This window comes from Mirounga angustirostris, unplaced genomic scaffold, assembly GCF_029215605.1.
Source record: "Mirounga angustirostris isolate CCGP_5_RB_7025 unplaced genomic scaffold, mMirAng1.0.hap1 SCAF_2, whole genome shotgun sequence".
Taxonomy (NCBI): domain Eukaryota; kingdom Metazoa; phylum Chordata; class Mammalia; order Carnivora; family Phocidae; genus Mirounga; species Mirounga angustirostris.
In genome coordinates this window covers 150563157-150586701 of record NW_026991710.1, presented here as the reverse complement: position 1 = coordinate 150586701, position 23545 = coordinate 150563157, and the positions used below count along the sequence as shown (strand labels likewise).

Genomic DNA, 23545 nt, shown 5'->3' with positions numbered 1-23545 from the left:
AGTCTGGAAGAGGAACTCACACGAAGGCTGGGGCTCAGACACTAGGTCTGCGCCACGGTGAAACTGGACCAAAAATGGCTCCAGGCTGAAACTTCAGGAGGAGAGTCCCCAGCTGTGTAAGTTATCAACACCTGGTGCCATGAATAAACGGATAAACCCAAGAATATACACAGTGCGGGAGCCTAGAGAGAAAAATGGGACAGAGAAGGGGTAATCCAGGAACATGCATGAAGCGCTCACTCCAAGACATGATTCTGGGCTCCTCCCTGTCCTTACTGGGCTGAAAGTCTAGCGTGGGGGAGACAGAACAGAAAGACAAGGAAGATGTGCCAGCGCAGTAAGCAATGAACACCTACAGGCAGTGGGTGCCCAGGGTGAGGGGGAGAGTAGGAAGGATCACCAGGGATGTGGAGCCAATGGGCATCCTGAAGACTACTGGAAGCTAGCCAGACAGAGGGGAAAGGGCATCCTGGGGAGAAACAACAGCGTGATCAAAGCCTAAGAGGCAGCAGAGACCAGATCGGCGAGTAGTGCTGCTAAGTGTGAGGACTTAAATGGCCCCAAAAGCAAAGGTAAAAATGCTGATTTTAAGCAGGAGAGAAATATGAGATTTCTATTAAAAAACAACAACTCATACTGGTTGTAATTGAATGACTTGGAAGGTGAGAGCAAAGATCAATGAGAATAGTGATTCTCTAAGTGTGGTGCTTGGGCCAGCAGGGTCCCCTAGAGCTTGCTAGAAATGCCACTTCCCAGACCTGGTGAATCAGAAACTCTGGGGGGTGGGACCCAGCCCTGAAAGTTTTAGCGAGCCCTTTAGGTAGGACTGATGCACGCTCAAGATCTAAAGGAGGCCACTGCAATAAACCAGGTGAATAGAGATCCAGGTGAACAATGGACCAAAGCAATGGTGGTAAGAAAGCAGAAAAGGCAACAGATTCAGAAGATATGTGGGTGGAATCCTTGTGTACCTCTCTCATTACATTTTTCCACTTTCCACTATGTCTTATCCCCTCTCTCTGTGCTTTGTGTCCTTAAGTGTCTTGGGCAGAGACCCCATGTCCTCCCAGACTCTTGTAGCCCCCTGCATGGTCCCTTGAACACTCAGGTGGAGCTCAGGTGAGGGTTAGCCAAGCAATACTGTATTGCCTTCTGTCATGATTGGTCCTGGGACCCAGGGGTGGACTGACCCCATGAAAGGTCTACAGAGCCCTCACAGGGGCGGGGAAGCCTCAGGGAGATGCAGCTATGTTCACAGCAACCCAGACCTCCCAGGGCAGCTAGCAAAAGAGGCAGAGAAGAGAAAACCAAGGGAGAAGTGGGAAAGAGAAGGGTTGCTGAAGAAGGAAGAAGAGGGATGAAATGGAGGGAGGCAGGGAGGTGTCAGAAAGGAGGAAGAGAAGAGGGAAAAGAAAGAGGAGTTTGGGGAAGGTAGATGGATTTGAACTTTAGCTCCCTCCCTCTTCCAGTCTCAGCACTTCCAACTCTGGCCGGAGTTGTTCCTGCCACTCCAGGTGTGGCCCATGATGTCCTCCATAGGAGTGGCCCTTCCTCATGCCTCCACACCTGCAGGATGCCGCTGCAGGTCAACAGGCCCCACGTGCATGCTCGGGGAGCCGGGCACCAGCCCAGTGTGATGGAGCCTCCTCCTTCCTGCGTCCTCTCTGCCTACTATACAACCTCCATGATCTATGATGCTGTCTCAACAATATTTTGGGAAGACATTATGTCATTGTGATGAAGAACATGGCCTCAAACTCGTGAGTTCATACCCTTGCTCTGTTGCCTACTGGCACCTAAAATAGTGCCTAGCATATGGTGGTGTGTTAATGATTAAGTCAATTCGTGGCTGAATACTAGTTGTGAAAACTGGAGCAAGTGAATCATTCTGAGCCTTAGTTTCCTCACCTGTGAAATGGGGATAATAATAGTACATATCACATAAGGTTGTTGGGAGGATGAAGTGTATCAAGTGTGTATCGGGGGCCAGTTACTCACAGGTGGTGGAAGGGATTTGCTGCCCTGGGGGTGGAATGGAATAGCATATCTATCGCCCACTACAGCATTGCTTCTCAGTGTGAGGTCAGAACCACCTTCCTCCAAACCATCTGGGACAGGGCTGAGTATTTAAAGGCGTCAGAAAGGAAGATTTCTTGGCCCTACTCCAAACCTACTAAAAAGGAATCTTCAGGCGTGAGGCCTAGAACCCTGAATTTCTATAAGCTCCTACAGTGATTGTCAACCCATGCTAATGTTTAAGAGCTCTATATTAAGGTTTCAGTTTACAAATTAAAATTCAGAGTCAATACATGAGCAGTTCATAGTTGAGGACATTGACTTTAGGGTGGACCTTTCTAGAGCCGAATTTATGAAGTAATGAAAGACCATACATTCTATAATGGAGTAACTAATGTGTTATCTTAATACCTGCATCTGAATTCCTCTTGGAGAGGGAACGGTCGTTGATAAGTCTGTTGGCACTAGACCCTGATGGCATGGGTTAGCCTTGCTGAGGCCAGAAAAAGAAATTCCTGAACTTTTCTGAATTTAAAATGAGCAAGAGAAAAAGAAAATAAGAAGAGTGGGCTGAGCTACAGAGAAACAGAGAGGGAGGCTGTAACCATGGTTTGGAAATAACTTAAGGACTTTTGGGGAACTGGACGACATAAACTTGGATTTCAACGTATTTGCATTCTTCTAACTTAAAAGCCCAGTCTTTCCAAGCCTATGTCAAGGGGTTCTATGTCTGCAATAAGTGCAAGTAAATTTGCATCTTTTCCCCAACAAAGAACTGTGTAGGAAAATGGTATGAACTTCATGCAGGGTTTGTTCATTGACTTCCCTTTCTTCCCCCTCCTCTCATCCAACTCTCATCCAACTCTCATTCTCTCATCCAGTTGAGTGAATTGCCAAATCCACTTGACTTCTTAGTTCAGTGATGTTGGTCAAACCCATCCCTTCTTCTCCATTCCCATTGCTGTCACTCTGTTTCAGAACTTTTCCCACTGATCACTTCCGAGCTTGTCTTCTGTCTAAAATTTCTCCCATCACAGACAGGATCAAGCCAGCCCTCCTTCTGCTGCTAACTTTCTAATGAAACATTAATGGTGAGAAACAGCATAACATGGAAACTAAAAGTATATACATATATATACTCTAAAGCCAGACTTCCTGGGAGCAAATTCTTTTTTTTAATTTCATTATTTTTTATTTCTAAAGTTTTAATTTAAATTCCAGTTAATTAACATACAGTGTAATATTAGTTTCAGGTGTACAATATAGTGAATCAACACTTCCATACATCACCCAGTGCTCATCACAACAAGTGCACTCCTTAATCACCCATCCTCTCACCCACCTCTCCTCTGGTAATCCTCAGTTTGTTTTCTATAGTTAAGCATCTGTTTCTTGATTTCTCTCTCTCTCTCTCTCTCTTTCTTCCTTTTGCTCGTTTGTTTTATTTCTTAAATTCCACATGAGTGAGATCATATGATATTTGTCTTTCTCTGACTGACTTATTTCACTTAGCATAATACTCTCTAGCTCCGTCCACATTGCAAATGGCAAGATTTCATTCTTTTTGATGGCTGAGTAATATTCCATTATATATATATATATATATTTATATACACACACACACACACACACACACACATCTTCTTTACCCATTCATCAATCAGTGGACACTTAAGCTGTTTCCATAGTGTAACTATTGTAGATAATGCTGCTATAAATATTTCCACAGTGGCTGCACAAGTTCGCAATCCCACCAGCAGTGCAAAAGAGTCCTGGGAGCAAATTCTAAGTCTCCCTTTCTATGGGCTGTGTCTTTGGGTTGGGTAAGTTATTTAACCTCTCTTGCCTTAGATTCTCCATCTGTTAAATGTGAATAATAATAGTGCCTACTTTTTGGGATTGTTGTGAGGATTATGAATTACCAGGTGCAAAGCATCCTATTTGGTTGCTTAAAAAGAGCGTGTAGGCAATTTATGGAATTAGATAAAGCTCATACTTTAATTAGAATTCTTCATGACATTCAAGCCCTGAGCATTTAGGCTGTCAATGTACATTTCCTACCTCATCTCTCATTCTACTGTCCTCAACCTAAGCTTCAACCACCTCAAGTTATTTAAGTTCCTTGAATATACTATGTACCTTCTAACCTTCATGATATTATGTCAACTCTTTCCTTTCTAAGGAATGTTCTCTAATGCCAGCTCTTTTCTTTCTTTTTTGCTCCCCCATTTTCCTATCCACTGTTTAGAGAGCTCCCTGAATGACTCAAACACACAAACACACACACAGACAAACAGACATACAGACACACACACACACACACACACACACACACACACCCTTCTGCTTCAAGATTGCCCTATTTTTGGCCTTTTGCATTTTAATATAAATTTAAAAATCTGTTTATTAAGTTCTACACACACACACTTCTCGCTGGACTTTTAATTGGTACTACATGAAATGTTAAATCTTTCCAACTACATAGTGCATCCTTCCATTTATTTAGGTATTTTTAAATTTCTCAAAAAATTTCTGTAGTTTTTTGATGTAGAGGTTCTGTTCATTTGTTGATAGTTTTTGATGCCACTAGTGGTAATATTTAGAAATTTTGATTTTCTTGTTTGTTGCTAACATATAGAAATACAGTTGATTTTCATATATGGATCCTATATTCAGTAGCCTTGTTAAATTTACTTATAGTGAAATGTTGTCTGCAAATAATGACAGCTTTCTTTCTTTTTTTTAAAAGATTTTATTTATTTATTTGAGAGAGAAAGCACACACATGAGCAGGGGAGAGGGACAGAGGGAGATGGAAAAGCAGACTCCCCACTGAGCAGGGAGCCGAGGCAGGGCTTAATCCCAGGACCCTGAGATCATGACCTTAGCCGAAAGCAGACACTTAACCAACTGAGCCACCCAGGCGCCCCTAAAGATTTTTAAAAATTATCTCTACACCCAATGTGGGGCTCAAACTCACAACCCCAAGATCAAGAGTTGCATGCTCTATCAACTGAGCCAGCTAGGCACCCTGACAGTTTTCTTTCTTCCTTTCCAATTCTTATGTCTTCTCCCCCCTTGCCATATTAAATAACTTAGGACTGCCAGGACAATGTTGAGTGGAAGCAATGATAGTGGATAATCTCAACTTTTTCCTCGTCTGGTGGGGGAAAGTTTTATAAAAAGCTGGAGGACATACACTACCAGTCCATTAACACCTGTTGAAATCAGTAATAGTTAAGACAATGTGATACTGGCACAAGGATAGACAAGGAAACCACTAGAACAAAATAGTGAATCCAAAAATAGGCTCATATATATAGTCACCTGAAATACAACAAAGGTGACATTGAAGAAGAGTGGGGAAGGGTGATCTTTTCATCAGACAGTGCTAGATTGATTGGGTCTCCATATCAGGGAAAATGCATCATGATTCCTACCTCACACCAAACAAAACAACCATTCCTAATAGATTATATGTCTAAGCAGGAAAAGCAAGGCAACACAGATTTTAGGAAAAAAATGAGAATATTTTCATGACCTTGGAGTAGATAAAGGTTTTTTTAAACAGGGTGTAAAAAGTAATAACCACAAAGTGGAAGAATGGATAAATTGGATTACATTAAAATTAAGCTTTTTTGGTCATCAAACATGACCATTAAGAGAGCTGAAGGTGATAGAATGGGAGGACATTTGTAATATGTATATCTAATAAAAATTCTTACCAAGAATATGTAAAAAAAACAAAAACCTAAAAGCTTGAAATGTGAAAAAAAAACCCAAAACTCCTGCAAATCTCTAAGAAAGAGGACTATCTCTCAATAGGAAAATGGACGAAAGGCATGAACAACCACTTCAAAGAAGGACATCCAAATGGCCAATAAACCTAAGAAAAGGTGAAAAATGCATTTGTCATTAGGGAAATGCAAATTAAGACCAAAATGAGATACCACCTCATGCCAACCAGAATGGCTCAAATGAAAAAGACAGAACATACCAACTACTGGAGAAGACATAGAACTTGAATTCTCATAGATTGTTGACAGAAGTGTGTTTCACAGCCTTTATGAAGTTAAACATATGCTAACTCTATGACCCACCATTTTCACTCCTCAGTGTATACCCCACATAAAAATGTACATATGTTCACCAGAAGACATTTACAAGAATGTTCACAGCAGCACTAGTCATAGTAGCCAAACACTAGAACACAGCTGAGAAGCTATTTTACTCTTGGGACTACTATATAGCAATGGCAATGAGCAAATGCAGCCATATAACAACATGGATAATTCTCATGAGCATAAGGTTTAGTAAAAAGAAGCCAGATGTGAATGAGTACATACTATATGATTCCATTTATGCAACGTTTAAAGATAGGTCAAACTATGCTCTGTTGTTAAAGGTCATAAGAGTTTCAGTGACTGGGAGAGAGCATAATGGGGGCTTCTGGGGTGCCAGTAATATTGTTTCTTGATCCGGGTATAGGTTACATGAGTGTGCGCTTTCATGAAAATTTATTCAGCTGAACACCCATGATTTGTGTATGATTTATGTATGTTTCAATAAAAAGTTAAAAAGCCAACAAGATAATAAAAAGAAAAAGCAAAAAAATAAACAAAACCCCCCAAAACAGAACCCAGGGTCCTACTTGGGTATATCGAATTAAACTTTTTGGGGTAGTAGGGTTATGTTGTAACCAGCCCCCAAAATGGCTCTCTGCAATTCTCATGTCCTGGTATTCACAATGCCGTGTGGTCATCTCACACACTGAGCAGACCTGCCCTGGATAACCAGTAGGATGTTGCGGAATAATGCAGTGTGACTTCTCTTGAACCTAGATCATCTATGACATTTCAGCTTGTACCTTGCTCTCTCTCCTGGACCTCTCTAGGGAAAGCGACCACTTTGTGAGGATACGTGGCTTGTTTGTGGAGAGGTCCAGGCAGTGAGTCATTGAGGTCTCTTGCCAGTAGCAGCACCAACCTGCCACCATGTGAATGAACCATCTTGGAAATGGATCCTTTAGCCTTGGTCAGGCCTTCAGATGATTACAGCTCTGGCCAACATCTTGTCTGCAATCACGTGGGAGACTCCAAACCACTACCACCTCAGGAAGCTGCTCCCCAATTCCAGCCCCACCCAGAGTGGTTTGATGTAATGAAGGTTTATTTGTTCGAAGCTGCAAAGTTTTGGAGTAATTTGCTAAGCAACAATAGATAATCAATACAGGCCAAGACAAACATATTTGTTTTTATCCAGAAAAATACTTGTTTATAAATTACCTGACACAACTCAATAAGATTTTTCTATCTTGTTTGGCTGCACTATTTTTTTTTTCCTTTTCTTTTGGTAAGAACATTTAACATGAGATCCATCCTCAACAGATTTTTAAGTGTGCTGTATTAAATGTACTGTTATCTATAGGCAGAATGTTGTACATTGTATCTCTAGAACTAATTCAACTTGCAAAATGAAAATTTTTATATGTTGATTAGCAGCTCCTCATTTTCCACTCTCCCTAATCCCTGGCAACCACCTTTATATTCTTTTGCCTCTGTGGGTTGGAGTATTTTAGATACTTCATGTAAGTGGAAACATACATATTTTTTAAAAACTCCTCACATTTGATTATATAGCCATGGTTGAAAACCTCTTACATATTTTCCCTACCCCTAGTCTAGTACCTATCATTTTGTATTAGTGATATTCCTTGCTGGTCTTCACTGATCAACTGTGAACTCGTTAATTGAAGGAGAGATGCTTTGCTCATTTGGGTTACAATGAGCTCAAAAGAGTACCTGGCACACAGTAAATAGCCCACGAATATTTGTTGAACTGGAGTGACATTTCCAATAATCATAGAGGGTTGGACCTACCATCGCCATCAGCTAGCCAAACCTCTTCAACGTAGACTTTCAATTCAACATACATGTTTAAAGAGTCTACTTTGAGTCAAACACTGAACTGGTTCTAGAGGTGCAAAGAAGAGGAAGATCAGTCCTGGTAATCAGTACTCAGTCAGGCAGAGACAACATTGGAAATTCCCGTACTTGGGGAAGGAACCTCAAATGAGGTGATCAGTTCTGCTTGGGTGGGCCTGAGACACTTCCAAGTAGGCTTGAGCTACCCAAAGAGCGACTTAGGAGTTTGCCAGGTGAACAAGGAGGGACAAAACACTTTGGGAAGATAGAAGAGCCACCTATATGAGTAGAATGACTTGAAATCACATGGAATGTTGGAGGAGAAGGGCAGAGGATGAGAGATGAATGGCTTGGTAAGGAGGTTGGATGTATCCTGTAACTAACGGGAAATCACCAAAGAATGAAACAAGAGAGTAACAGGACTCAGTTTGCAGTTTTGGGGAAATCACTCTGGTTGCAGTGTGGACAATGGATTATAGGGCAAAAGCAAAAATCACAGGACCACTTGGAGAGGAGGTATCATGGAGATCCAAGTGCGGGGAAAGCAAGGGCTTGACTAAAGCAAAGGCACTGGGGATGGGGAGGTGGGGACAGATATGAGGGAATTTCTCCTCCTCGTAAGAAAAATAGGACTGGAGGGGCGCCTGGGTGGCTCAGTCATTGGGCGTCTGCCTTCGGCTCAGGTCATGATCCCAGGGTCCTGGGATCGAGCCCCGCATCGGGCTCCCTGCTCTGCGGGGAGTCTGCTTCTCCCTCTGACCCTCCTCCCTCTCATGCTCTCTGTCTCTCATTCTCTCTGTCTCAAATAAATAAATAAAATCTTTAAAAAAAAAAAAGAAAAATAGGACTGGAGTTGGAAGATTCTCCACTTCCTCCTGTAGAAAGGTTGGGGAAAGGGAGATGAGAGAGAGGCATAATATGCAGGTAATACTTTCTTTTCAAATTTTCTTCTTTGGAACTAGAAAAAGACAGAAAAGCAGAAAGAAGACAGGGGGTGGGATTCAGGAAAACATGTGGCACATATGCTAATGTCACTTGGGAAATGTAACCGGCTCACAACTTCCATCTATTATCTTAGGTGAAAATACATTTTCAGCCAAAAAGAATTATTTTAAAACACGGGTGTGAAATAAATGAGCACATAAAACCATATTGTCCAAAGGGCCTCGGCAGAATGTTTTCTTTAGATAGCAGTCTCAGGGTAACACTGCCAGGAATGCATAGTTGTTCCAGCAAGAGTCTGCTTTTGTCACTCGTGAATTGCAATGGGGCTAGAGGGTGGGCTGGTGGGACGACACAGGACACAAACCTCACTTATCTAAGAAATGCATCTGCAACTCCATGGGTGGCAGGTGCTTAAGAGCATTGAACAGACATCTGATGCACCGAAATCATGTATGTACACTGGAAAGCACAGGTGTGCCAGGTCCCTGCTACGGTCTGGAGAAATATACCAGACATGCATCCAATGGTTCTGTGCCTTTCCTTCCTGACTTCTCTCCTGCAGGATATGGAGTCCGTGTCGGTGTCTACGCAGGGCCCTCTGTTCACTGGCATTTGAAAGCCTCTTAACTGACTCCAGCTACTTGGTTGCCTCCGAGCAAGGCTCAATCCAGCTAACGACGGATATCTGCCAGGCTCCTCTGGTCTCTTTCGGTCTTGTAAGCCTCCCCTCTCCCCGGTGCTAACCCTGCAACCTGGATGCCTGTCTCCCCTGTCTCCCTCACACAGGTTTTGGGGCAGTTACCTGTCACCTCTTGGGCTCCCTGTCTACCTAGTAGCTCTGGTCATAGTGATGGGGCCAGATGGCTCTTTGCAGCTGTGTGACAGTCCTTTGATTCATTCTCAAGTTGATTCCCACCCACTTTCCCTTTTAGCCAATAGATGGCGCCTGCCCCCTCCAGGGGAAGAGGAAGAGAATGCACAGTTATGGAGCCCTGCTTTGCACCACGTGGTACTCCCTGGTGCCTTTCAGGGAGCACAGGGCTGGGAATCAAGAAAACGTGGGTCGCTATCAGAGCTCTATCTCTCCACATATGGGGGATCTTGGGCATGTCACACATCCTCTCTACCCTTCTGTTCCTTCCTGAAGAAAATGAGGGCAAAATCCCCTTAAAGGAGACAGTCCTTTCTACGTATCCAGCTGCAGAGGGCACAAGGCAAACATGCAGTAAAAGTGGGTTCTCTTCTGGGGGACACTTCACATGCACAGTGATCCCACCGAGGGGCATCACTATCTGTCTTTTGCAAGGAAGCTGATCTGGGGAGATGACATGAATTGCCCAAAATCATGCAAGTGGAAAAGCCAGAATTGGAATCCAGGCCTGCAAGGCTCTAAACCAGACCTTCCCTCTACTCTGTCCTGCCTTCCTCCATGACTTTCATCCTTCTGCTCTTCCACTTTTCTTTACCGTTTTCTTTCCCTCTGCCTGTGACATATGCAGGGCTGTGCCACTATTAGAAATAAAGTCCCCACAGTCTAAAAAAGAAAGGACATTCTGGGTGCCTGGGTGGCTCAGTCAGTTAAATGTCTGCCTTTGGCTCAGGTCATGATCTCAGGTCCTGGGATTGAGTCCCATGTTGGGCTCCCTGCTCCGCGGGAGTCTGATTCTCCCTCTGCCCCCTCCACCCCCTCCAGCCACCCCCTCCCCCCAGCTCGTGTGCTCACTCACGCTCTCTCTCTTTCTCAGAAAAAAATAAATAAAATCTTTTAAAAAGAAAAGACATTCTAGTAGACATTACAATGTAAACAAACTTTGAGGACATTATGCCAAGTGAAAGAAGCCAGTTCCCAAAAGGACAACTACTTACATGAGGTTCCCGGAGTGGTCAGGTTCAGAGACACAGAAAGTAGAATGGGGGTCGCCAGGAGTTAGATAGAGGGGGGAATGGGGACTTAGTTTTAATGGGGATGGAGTTTCAGTTTGGAAAGATAAAGAGTTCTGTGATGGACAATGATGACAGTCACACAACAATGTGAATGTGCTTAGTGACAGTGAACTGTACAGTTGAAAATGATTGAAATGGTAAATTTTATCTTGTGTATATTTAACCACAATAAATAAATAAAATAAAAACAAATACAGTAAAATTCCTACGGCCTGATTTACCATTTCTCTCCTTTTCTCCAAACTCCTAAAAGGAATACATGAAACTGACATTTCCTTTCCTCAAGTCCTTGCTACTTCATGCCTTAGCAATCAGGCTTTTACCCCCCCTCTGCCATGACCCCTTCCCTTTCAGAAGGTGGTCCATGAGCCCTCGTCCTCCCCCACTGCTGGCAGGCCGGGCCCTGGGCGTCAGCACCCTGTTGCTGGCCTCTGGGACACTGTCCTCCGTGTTTCTGACCAGCCCTTCATCTCCTGGCCTCTGCAGGCTTCCTCTGAGCCTATCTCCTGGCCCTCAGCCCCTGCGTCCTCCCTCCCAACGTGATCTCAGGCATCCCCCTTCCCACATCTGTAGCTCCACCTCCCGTAAGCCTCTTGGCTTCAGATCAGCCTTTAATGCCATGTGAAGGCCAACTCTGTGGAGACATCCTGCCAGGAGCTACAGCTCGCGATCGGGAGCAAAAGTCATCGTCCTGGTGCTGAATATCGCCAGCTTCCTGCTTCTGTGAGTGGCTCCACCACGTCCCCACCATCGAGCTTACAGCTTTGGGTCCTCCTGGACCTCCTCAGCTCCGATACTCTCACCCAAGCAGACGTTGTCCTTGGCCAGCCTTCCCGGAGGGTGTCTCCTTCTCATTTTCTTTCCTGGACTGTGTTGGCTTTCTTTTCTTTTTCTTTCTTTCTTTTTTTCTTTCTTTCTTTCTTTTTTTAAGATTGTATTTATTTATTTGACAGAGAGAGACACAGCGAGAGAGGGAACACAAGCAGGGGGGGGGGGGGGGGGGGGGGGGGGGGGGGGGGGGGGGGGGGGGGGGGGGGGGGGGGGGGGGGGAGCGGAGAAGCAGGCCTCCACGGAGCAGGGAGCCCGATGTGGGGCTCGATCCCAGGACCCTGGGATCATGACCCGAGCCAAAGGCAGATGCTCAACCCCTGAGCCACCCAGGGTCGACTTTCTAAGGCTGCTGCAATGAAGTCCCACAGACTGGGTGGCTTAAACAACAGAAATCTTTTCCCTCAGAGTTCTGGAGGCTGGAAGTCTGAGATCAAGGTGTCCATGGAGCTGGTTCCTTTTGAGGCCAATCTCCTTGGCGTGTGGATGACCACCTTCTCCCTGTGTCCTCACACGACCTTCCGTCTGTATGTGCCTGTGTCCTAATGTCCTCTCCTTACCAGACACCAGTCAGATTGGACGGAGTCCACCCACATGACCTCATTTTAACTTAATGACCCCACAAAGACCCTATCTCCAAATACAGTCACCCTCTGAGGTATGGGGGTTAGGACTTCAACATAGGAATTGGAGTCACAACTCAGGCCCTAACACACGCTCCTGGGCTGGCCTCCTGCCTTCTTTCCCCACCACCTTCCTCAAAGCCGCCGGCCGTCGTCATGCTGCCTCTGCTGCAGTCTTCCTCAAGCGCCGTGGGGAGCCCACTGCCCGGCCACTCAGCACCTCACAGAAATATTTCTGACCCCTTGGCTTGGCACTCGAGGCCCTCCTCACTGTGGCTGCAAACAGCCTGTCTCTGCAGCTCCACCACCGCCGGCTCTGCTCTCCGGCCAAGCCAGGCGGCCGTCCCGGCGCGGGCACGCTCGTGCTTCCCGGCCACTCGCCGTCCCCCAGCTGTGCTCTCAGTCGGGAATGCTCTCCCCCCTTCTCTGCCTTCTCAAAACCTACCCAGTGTTCTGGGCCTGGCACAAATGCCGCTGCCTTCCCCGAAACTCCATGATCCTTTATCTGTGCTACGAACAGCCCTTCTCCTCTTCTAACTTTTCGCCGGGGACACATTTTGTCCCAGGGGTCTCCTGGGGGCCCCGAGCCAGGTGGGAAAGGTCACGGTATTCTTTCCTCACTTCCCCCTTGCAGGGTCACTGCAGGCCGGCTGAGTCCTTCAACCAGAAGCCCCCAGCTCTTGTCAGGCAGCCCTCTCCACCCACTCCTGTCCACCTCCAGGTTCTGGGAACCATTTCCTGCCCTGGCCCCTTTCAGCTCAACAGAGGGCAAGCAGGCCAGCTGGTACCAGACCCTGGGTCCCTCCCGGGGCCATATCTTGGCAAATAGTCCCTCCTTTAAACCCTCCTCAATTAGTTGAACCTGACTGTGCCATCTGTTTCCCCCTGGGATGTGGACTGATATGCCATTTTCACCCAGGCTTAACGATTGCAAATCCACCTGCTTCTTTTCAAAAATCCACATTGAAATACTGACGTGTGCTGTTCTTAAGGGGCTGAGAATACCAGGAAAACACAGCGTGGCCTCCACGAGGGCCACAGGCTGGTAGGGGAGGCTGGCGGTCACGTCCCCGGGGCAATAAGGTCTGTGTGGGATGAGAATTATAGGGCGCAGTGGTGAAGGACCAGGTGCTGGATGAGAGTGACCAAATTTGACCCCTGCCACTGCCACTCACCCATGGATGGGCCTTTGGCAAGTTTTTTAAGCCTCAGTTTCCTCGTCTGCAAAGCGGAGGTAATAATAGTAGTTACTTCATGGGATATAATGAGAATTATGCCTTAATTTCTCAGCACATCTTGGCACATAGCTAACACTACATAACTACTAACCGTTAGGTAAACACAGGTGCTATGGAACCAACGAGGAAGATGAGCTATTCCCGCAGATGAGGTTAGGATCCTGAGCTTCATTTCTTACCTGTCCTTTTGGCCTTATCTGCAGGACTAGATACCTTGAAACCGTCAGCTCTGGCTTCTCCAGAAGAGGAACCCCACTGAAGAGAAGGACTTCACTGAGCATGCCAGGACAGATGCTTCCCTTGCACTTTTCCAGAGCTAGACTTCTCCAAGTCTAGAAAGGATGGTGTCTTTTATATAGGTGAGTCTTTTAAAAATTATTTACTCCATTTATTAATGGGTTGTATTTTTTTAGAGCAGTTTTAGGTTCACAGCAAAATTAGTTAAAAGGTACAGAGATTTCCCATATACCCCCTGTCCTTACACATACATAATTTCCCTCGTTATCAACATCTCCACCAGAGTGGTACATTTGCTATAGTTGATGAACCTGCATTAACATGCCATTATCACCCAAGGTCCATAGTTTACATCAGGGTTCACTTTTGGTCTATGGGTTTAGACGGATTTGTAATGACATGTATCTATCCTGAGAGTGTCATACAGAATACTTTCACTGCCCTAGAAATCCTCTGTGCTCCACCTATTCATCCTTCCTTTCCCTCTAAGCCCTGGCAATCACTGATCTTACTATCTCTTTAGTTTTGCCTTTTCCAGAATGTCATACAGTTGGAATCATCCAGTATGTAGCCTTTTCAGATTGGCTTCTCCCGCTCAGTAATATGCATTTAAGTTCCTCCATGTCTTCTCATGGCTTGACAGCTCATTTCTTTTTAGCACTGAATAATATTCCATCATACAGACAAACCACAGTTTATCCATTAACCTACTGAAGGACAACTTGGTTGCTTCTAAGTTTTGGCAATTATGAATAAAGCTGCAGCTCAAGGTAAATCTTGGTGGAATTAGCCAAGTGAAGAAGGGGGCCAGGGTGAGCAGGCAGAGGGAAGAGGCTGAGCAAAGGAGAGAGCCCAGTAAGGGGGGGACTGCCGAAGTCTGGGTGGTTGAGGCCTCACCTGAGCAGATCGGAGAGGAGAGTGGGTGTGCTTGGAGCAAGTGTGACGACTGCTGTGTTGGCCTCCCACATCTTGGCAGGGCCAGAGCTCCCGGGGGCTCTGAGAGCTTCCTGTACATGGGTCAGCTCCTCTGTGTGCCTCCTCCACACTATGATGTAGTTGAATTCCGACAGCCTGCTCTGCCCCACACTTCCTCCAAGGTGTAAAGTGGGCAGTGGCTTTCTACAAGGAGACACCACAGCAGGAGATGGTGACTTGACCAGACAAAAAATGTGGAGAAAATTGCAGGAGACCCAAGCTGGAAGCCAGAGGGCTACTGGCACTTTTTAAGTCCTTCTCTCCATTTGTCTTCCTGAGGAGTTATCTTTTGTTCCTCCTCCCCCAGGTAGATGGTTTAGGATGTTTTATCATGTTTTTAAGCTGATGGTGAATGTGGCTGAACTACCTCACAAGTATTCGGGGGCTGTTATGGACTGAATTGTGTCCTCCCCCACCCACCCCCACCAAATTCATAGGTCAAAGCCTTCACCCACAATGTAACTGTATTTGGAGATAGGACCATTAGGGAGGTAATAGAGGTTAAACTCGCTCTCTTCAGGCAGACACAGAGGAAAGGCCATATGAGGACAGAGCCAGAAGGAGGCCATATCTATAAGCCAGGAAGAGCTCCCTCATCAGGAACGGAATCATCCAGCATTTTGATCCGGGACTTCCAGTCTCCAGAACTGAGGACATGAATGTCTGCTGTGGAAGCCACCTCGTCTGTGGTACTTTGCTACGGCAGCCTAAGCCGACCAATATAGGGGCTTTCCTAAAAAGAGCTCCTTCGACACCTGGCTTTGTGGTGGTGTGGCCTCCGTGGCCCAGTCATCAGTGACTCTTCTTTGGGTCAGCACTAGCAGACTGGCTGTGACTCCCCCTGATAGCTGTCCCTCCAGAGGCAGACATAGAGCAGTTCCTAAGGAGACCATCCTCACTGGCCAGTGACAGAGGGAGGAGCAGAACCCTTGCCCCCCGACCCAGGAGGCTGGTGTTGGTTAAGGAGTGCCAACAACTGTGAAGGGTGTGAGACTGCGCCCAACTCACGAGGCTAACAAGTTAGCCAGCACAGTTTCACGTTTGCGGGCAAAGGATACAAGACTTTGGGGTCAGAGACAAAGGATCTTGTTACTCACAGCCACAGCAGTACCAGGGTATAAGCGTCTGTGCTCGGCTCCCCAGGCCCAGTTCCCACAGGGCCACGTGAGGAGGGTCAGGTGCTGCCTGCCCGGGCAGAGGGTGGCTTCTTGTCTGAACATCGCTCTAGGGGTAGCGCTGTCTGTCTCACATTAGACAGTAAGCAGACCTGCCCTTCCCTGCAGAGGACTATACCCTGCTCTCTGCCAAGGCTGTTTGCCATGCCAGCAGCCCGGTGGCATACATAGTGAGGTACGGATTCTAGCAGCTTTGTTGCTCTGATTGACCCCTGACAGGGACGAACCCCAAACCGTTTTAATAAGTTGCACCACTTATTCCCCACTGTAGATGCTCCTCCGGGGTAACCGAGATTGTCTTGAAATCTACACGTGACTATAAATAGGTCTGATATCTTGTGGTTTACCATATGTCTGTTTTAAAAATGTAGGTTTTATTATTGTTCAGGTATGGTAAAGCTAACAGATCAGAGGAGATTGCCATTGAAATGATCTTTTTTTTTTTAACGATTCACATTTCTAAAAAGTTTGTTTGTTTATTTTTAGTAATCTCTACACCCAACACAGGGTTCGAACTCACCGCCCGAGGTCAAGAGTCGCCTGCTCTTCTGACTGAGCCGGGCAGGCGCCCCTGAAGGATCTTTTTTTTTTTTTTTTTAAAGATTTTATTTATTTATTTGAGAGAGAGAATGAGATAGAGAGAGCATGAGAGGGGGGAGGGTCAGAGGGAGAAGCAGACTCCCCCCGGAGCAGGGAGCCCGATGCGGGACTCGATCCCAGGACTCCAGGATCATGACCCAAGCCGAAGGCAGTCGCTTAACCAACTGAGCCACCCAGGTGCCCCTGAAGGATCTTTTGTTACTCACAGATCCTAAGAGGCAGGGGGGACCCACTGAGCTCTGGGGAAGCACCAGGGTCAGTCAGGAGGCAGAAGGAATGGAGGAAAGCATGGTCAAAAGTCTTTATTGTGGTTTCCACGGGAAGGAGTGGGTAAAGCAGGGGAAGCAGGCATAGGATTGGCTCGTCTGAATAATTTCAGTGGGCTCTGGGGCAGAGGGGCTGTCCCTAGTTGTCTGGTACTTGTCCCTGCGATGATCAGGGCGGGTGGGTAGTGGTCTAGAGAGTGAGAGCCTCATAAAGAAGGTGGTTGCGGGTGTGGGCTCTAGATTGGCTGGTTTACATATGGAAGGCATGACTGTAGCCGAGCGGACTCCTTTACCACGTCTAAGAGCTGGCTAGCCGTGCGCGGGGCAGCTGCTCCAAGGTCAGCAAGGCCTAGAGGTCAAGGCCGCAGAATTAAAAGACACACTTAATACAGAGTCAAATAAAAGCAATACCTCCTTGTGAAAGCCTAACTCCTGAAGAACATGGAAACTAGGAGGTATATCAGCGAAAGGCACCTCTGGAATTAACAAGCCTGTCATTATCTATCTAGTCAGTGCCATGAGTCAACACTTGTTCGTTGAGTAGCTGCCATGAGGCACTGTGCTGGATGCTGGGGAGACAGGGATGGACCCAGAAGCCCCCGCCTTGCCTCGTGGAGCCCGGGGTGGAGCTGCCGAACCCACACAGGGACCACTAGGTGAGGTCTACGGCCCCCTGAGAACACTCACTTGTCATCTGAAAATTGAAGGTGCATTTTCTCCAGGACACATTTGAGCCTGAAGGCATAGTATACCCCTAACCACAGTGGTACGCCAGGCAGGAAAAATGACCCTGCCTTTTGGAACTCTTTGTCCCGCCAGAGGCATTTCCGGAATTTCCTCGGCACCCCAGATGACCCGTCTGAATCCTCCCATCTGGGCCTCTGTGTTATTTCTTTGTCAAAGTTGATGAACTATGTCTGCAGATGGCACAGTCCATCACTGTGGTTCTCTGGTGTGCTCTTTTGGGAAAAAAAAAATTTTTTTTTAAGTGTTTCTGTAGCTCAGAAGTTCATTTGTCTTAAATCTGTTTGGGCTGCTATAACAAAATACCACAGACTGGGTGGTTTATAAACAACAGAAATTTATTTCTCGCCATTCTAGAGGCTGGAAGTCCAAGCTCAGGGTGCCAGCAGATTCAGTGTCTGGTGAGAGCCTGCTCTGTGGTTTATAGACAGCTGTCTTCTCACTGTTTCCTCACATGGTGGGAGGGGAGAGAAAGCTCTTGGGGTCTCTTCTAGAAGGGCACTAATCCCGTTCATGACCTAATCACCTCCTAGACGCCCTACCTCCAGACACCATCACATTGGGGGTTAGGATTTCAACATATGAATGTTGAGGGGACACAAACGTTCAGCGTAGATAGCAGCATCCTAATTTGGGGTTCTCCCCTCCACTGTTCATCTCCCTCCGACCCTCTTCCTCCTTCTCTGGTGGGAAGAATAGACTGTTTAAAGCAGGCCACTCATCATCATGCAAATATAAACTTCTGGTAAAATATACACCAGTACTCTAGTTTTAAACTTTCTGATGCAGTGAAATGTTTCAATTTGGATTTCTGGCAACTACTATCATCATCTTAAGAGATGTATAAATACATGTAAATAAGATATTAACACCACAAGATTGTTTTAGACCATTTCCCCATCTGGTTTGGTCCTGTAGTTGTGTGGGAAGGAACAGTTCTTGGAATCTGGCCTGAGCATGAAAATACAGAACAAAACGATCACTTAAGGTTTGCAGCAGCCTGCAAGATGCTTACCTCTGAAAGCCAATTGCAAATTAAGTTATAACATCCTTGTAGTAGTCATAAACATTAGGTCAACATTGCACTGTTGCTGGGGTGAAGGGTTTCCAAACCTGGTGAATTCTCAGAGCTTTCTGGAGAGCTTCTAAAAATTCACATCCTGGGCTCTGCTTTTAGAGATTATGATGGTATCGGTGTGTGGTGGGGGCCGGGAAGCTGTATTTTTCAGAAATTGCTCAGATAGATATCTGTGATGATAAGCTGACTTGAGACCCACAGCTTTATTCTGAGAGTCTTGCCATCCTAAGTATGCTCCCTGACTGGCAGCTGCAGCATCCCCTAGGGGCTTGTTAGAAACACCCACTGCATTTTCACAGGATCGGCAATTTACATGAAACTAAAGAAGCAATGGTGGAGGGGATCCCCAGGCGGTGAAGTCTTTGGGATACGGGATGATCTCACTGTTAGCAAGTCAGGAAAGACCTTATGGGGAAGTTGGGCTGATAAGAGCATAAAAAAAGCAGGGCAAACTTGCTTCTATTTGACCAACACAGAAGCGGAGGAAGTAGCAGAAAGGCAGAAAGGAGACAGGGATGGGCGACCTGAGTTCTGTCCCCAGTCTTACCCAAAAATGAAATACAGCAAATTTTTGCTGTGATATATAGTCGATAATACATCCTATTATTTACGTGGAGTGCTATCATAGGTACTCTTTGAGGATATTTGTGGAGCACAATAATACTTTCTTTTTTTTTTTTTTTTTTTGGAGTTCTTACTCAGCTGAGGCTGCTTGGTGCCTAAGAAAGCCTTGCAAAGATTGGACTGGAGTGAGCACAGGGTCCAACCCTTTCGCTAACCCATTGTGCATCCTAGGAGAGTCACATGGTTTCCCCAGGTCCTGGGTTCCTCATCTGTAAAACATCTATAACTCCCAATCTCATCTGAACCTATTTGATCCATTTTGAAATAAACTTTTGTAACATCCTCTTTGCAATTCTAAAATGAAAATCATAGATATATAGATATATAGATAATAGTTACAGACATAATTTAAAAAAATACTTTGTTGCTCTGAAAGTAATTCAAATGGGAAATTCAAGTGACCAGGTTATAACAAAATAATACATAATTTAGTACACAAAGGCTTGGGCAGTATATTAACCATGTCTTTTATGGTCTGTATTCTGATTCTTTGACACCTAGGGCCTTGCTGACCCTGGAGGGACTGCCTCTCTCAGGGCTAGTGAATTTCTAGAGCTTGTAAACAACCTGCCCAAGAGCAAGCTTCCAAAACGCAAACCAACCAGTCCAGAGCTTCTAACCCGATCACCTCCTTTATGTGGCTCGCACACTCTGGGCCACTATCCACTCACCCTCATTACCGCAGGGCCAGGTACCAACAACTAGGAACAGCCCCTATGCCCCAGGGCCTACTGAAATTTTTCAGACTAGCCAATCCAAAGCCTGCTTCCCCTTCCTCACCTGTTCCTTCCCATGCAAACCACAATAAAGACACTTATGCATATTTTCCCCTTGCTCCCTCTGCCTCCTGACCCACCCAGGGTGCTTCCCTGAGTGGGCCCCCATAGCACAATGTGCCCCCTCCTCTTGGGATCTGTGAGTAACAAACGATCGTTTTCAACAGTAGTCATCTCCTGGTCTGTCCGCTTCCTATACCTTGAATTTTCTATGAATACAAATACGTGGAAAAAAGAACTATACTGTGAGACATTTGAAAATGGTTTATTGCTCCTACTCACAATGACTAACCTTAGGTTTAACAAAAGTCTGAAGATCAGGAGCCATTTCCTATAAAGACAGAGAAAAAGAAAGCAGCAGAATGGCTAGACAGAGAGAGAAAATTTCATGTTAAGTATTAACAGAGCTGAGTGATTTGGATATGATAGGAGAAAAAAGAAAAACCTTAAGTAGGGATAAGATGCCAAGAGAAGTTATAGACTATAAAGGCAAATAAGGAAGTAGCATATTTTTGCAAATCATCCAGGCCTTATTCATAAGTGCCGTGTCAAAACAATTCCTTGTGATGACACAGGATCTGGGAGTGACGAACTCTCACAGAAAAAACCTCCCAGAGCTTGAAATCTCATCACAGATTGGAGCAGACAGTCTATCTGGCAGGATATTGGGAAGTCTTATGGGACCCGGATAAATTCTTCTTTGCATCATCTGTCCTGACATCACAGGACATCCAGAGTCCCTGCCACTGTATACTAGTAACACCACCCAATCGTTGTGACAACCAAAAGTTCTTCCATGGAAATTTTCACACGTATTGTGAAACTGCTAACTTGGATAACCCCCAAGTTCCTTCCAGAACTAACTCACTTCAATTCCATGGTCCTAAGGTTGCTGGGGCTTCACGGATGAAGTACGTTGCTAATGTCCTTTAAAGTTTGAGAGTTACTATTGCTAGACACCATAAGCCATCGCCATGAACTGGCCAGGACATGTTAAGACACAAAAGGAACAAAAACATAAGGAGAAAATAACAAAAAAAGCCACAGTGGATTACTTTTGAGAGCAAAGTCCAGACCTTTAAAGGAACATCAAAAAACTACTTTTAAATCTTACCACCACAGGGCGCCTGGGTGGCTCAGTTGGTTAAGCGACTGCCTTCGGCTCAGGCCATGATCCTGGAGTCCTGGGATCGAGTCCCGCATCGGGCTCCCTGCTCAGCAGGGAGTCTGCTTCTCCCTCTCCCGCTCCCCCCTCTTGTGCTCTTTCTCTCTCTCACTCTCTCTCTCAAATAAATAAATAAAATCTTAAAAAAAAAAAAAATCTTACCACCACAGTTGTGCAAGTGACTAGAGTTCTGGAAGCACAGTTTGGGTGGGCACTCCTCCAGCCCCCAGGCTCTAGGATGCAGAGCTGTATTGTGTCCATAGTGCTTAAGAGCTTGACTCCAGAGTGAGACAAAACTAGGTTCGAATCTGAGCTTTACCACTTGCTAGTTGTGTGGCTGTAGTCAATTTACTGGATGTCTTTGAGTTAGTTCTATAATCAGAAAAATTGGAATCAGATGCCTAATTTACAGACAGCTGTAAGGATGGGATAATGCACACAAAGGGCTTAGCTCAGAGCATGGCACTTAATGAACAACCTAAGCTATCATGAATTTACTGTGAATGTGTCTGTATTTCTATTTCAAACTGTCTGCCCACCAGAGGGCGTCAAACACCGTTCTGGAATTTGGAAAAGCTGTGGCCCAAATCCCCCCAAATTCTGTATTGGGAAACATGCTCTAAAAAACCTAAGCATTCATGTATGACAAAAAGAATTTAGCAACTTTCCATTTGCTTGCCCCTTCACCCTTGAGAGATCCTATACCTAAAATAAAACGCTCAACTTCAAGACTTGGTTTAGACGAAGACTGATGCATAACCTCGTGGCTTTGAGGCCACTTCTTAAACTAGTGGCAAACCAAGGACAGAGCTGTGCGAGAAGTGTGCCTCTTGGGCAGGAGTAAGGAAGACAGCTTTTGTAGAAAATTTAAACACAAAAATACAACTGACTAAAAGTCAGGTAGTGTTTTAGATCACTATGTACCAGAAATTCTGAATAATGTCACTGATAAAATTCTCCTCCACAAAAATATCTTTTGTTACTGGAAGTTCTAAACAATTTCTTTCTCTTTCTTTCTTTCTTTCTTTCTTTCTTTCTTTCTTTCTTTCTTTCTTTCTTTCTTTCTTTCTTTCTTTCTTCCTTCCTTCCTTCCTTCCTTCCTTCCTTTTTCTTTCTTTCTTTCTTTCTTTCTTTCTTTCTTTCTTTCTTTCTTTCTTTCTTTCTTTCTTTCTTTCAGATTTTATTTATTTATTTGAGAGAGAGAGAACTCGAGCACGAAGGGGGATGGGAGGAGCAGAGGGGAGGGAGCGGGAGGGGGAAAGAATCCCAAGCAGATTCTCCACTGAGCGCAGAGCCCACCGTGGGGCTCAATCTCAGCACCCTGAGATCGTGACCCCAGCCAAAACCAAGAGTCAGATGCTCAACCGACTGAGCCACCCAGCCCCGCCTTTCTTTTTTTTTTAAAAAAGATTTATTTATTTATTTGAGAGAGAGTACATGAGACGGGGGAGGGTCAGAGGGAGAAGCAGGCTCCTCGCTGAGCAGGGAGCCCGATGCGGGACTCGATCCAGGGACTCCAGGATCATGACCTGAGCCGAAGGCAGTTGCTTAACCAACTGAGCCACCCAGGCGCCCCCTGCCTTTCTTTAAGATTTTATTTTCAAAGTTCTAAACAATTTCTACAGATATGACTGCATTTTAGTAATATATACATAGGTTCAATTTGGCACATTTTCTTTTTTTTCCCCAAGGTACAGGCATCTCTCTTGAGGTGAACCTATATCAGGGTGCCCTGCCCTTCACAAAGAAATGAGAAAGATCTCAGAGCACCTGACAAATACCAGCAACATTGGGCTGTGAGATAGAGGAAGTCCCATGTGTGTATCTCAGATGGAGGGACAAGCTCAGGGAGGGGACCATTCGTTGAAAGATGGGCAGTGAGTGTGTTCTGGCTATCACTGCTCGGTGACATAAGAACACTGTTAAATCTAGACACCTGTTGGGGCACCTGGGTGGCTCAGGTCATGATCCGGGGTCCTGGGATCAAGCCCTGCATTGGGCTCCCTGCTCTGCGGGAGGCCTGCTTCTCCCTCTCCCACTCGCCCTGCTTGTGGTCCCTCTCTCGCTGTGTCTCTCTCTGTCAAATAAATAAATAAAATCTTTAAAATATAAATAAAGTAAATTAAATTAAAAAATATCTAGACGCCTGCTACAAGAATGCACCCCCTCATCACCCAAACCACTGCATGGAATTTGGTGAATTTTCAGCTGCAGAGAGAAACTAACAAGTTTCCTGTCCCTTCTCTTTTGCATTGTTGCAGTGTGTCTGCCCCCCAGGTTTGCTCTGTAACAAAGTTCCCCTACCAGTTAGAGGGTGTCTGGGAAAAGGACCCTCCTTCAGGTCTGCAAGGCAGGTTACTAACAGACTAGTCAGCTTCATTCCCCAGT

General features: G+C 45.6%; 1 protein-coding gene across 2 annotated transcripts in view; it reads left to right on the top strand.

Moving 5' to 3' along the window:
- Positions 1 to 13720: 13720 nt before the first annotated feature.
- The window catches only part of MTMR9 (myotubularin related protein 9), a 94393-nt gene continuing 84568 nt past the window's right edge, over positions 13721 to 23545 (top strand). For both annotated transcript variants that reach the window (XM_045880106.3, XM_064585314.1), the window contains exon 1: positions 13721 to 13876. The gene's annotated coding sequence lies outside the window, so the exon portion shown is untranslated. The remainder of the gene's footprint in view (positions 13877 to 23545) is intronic.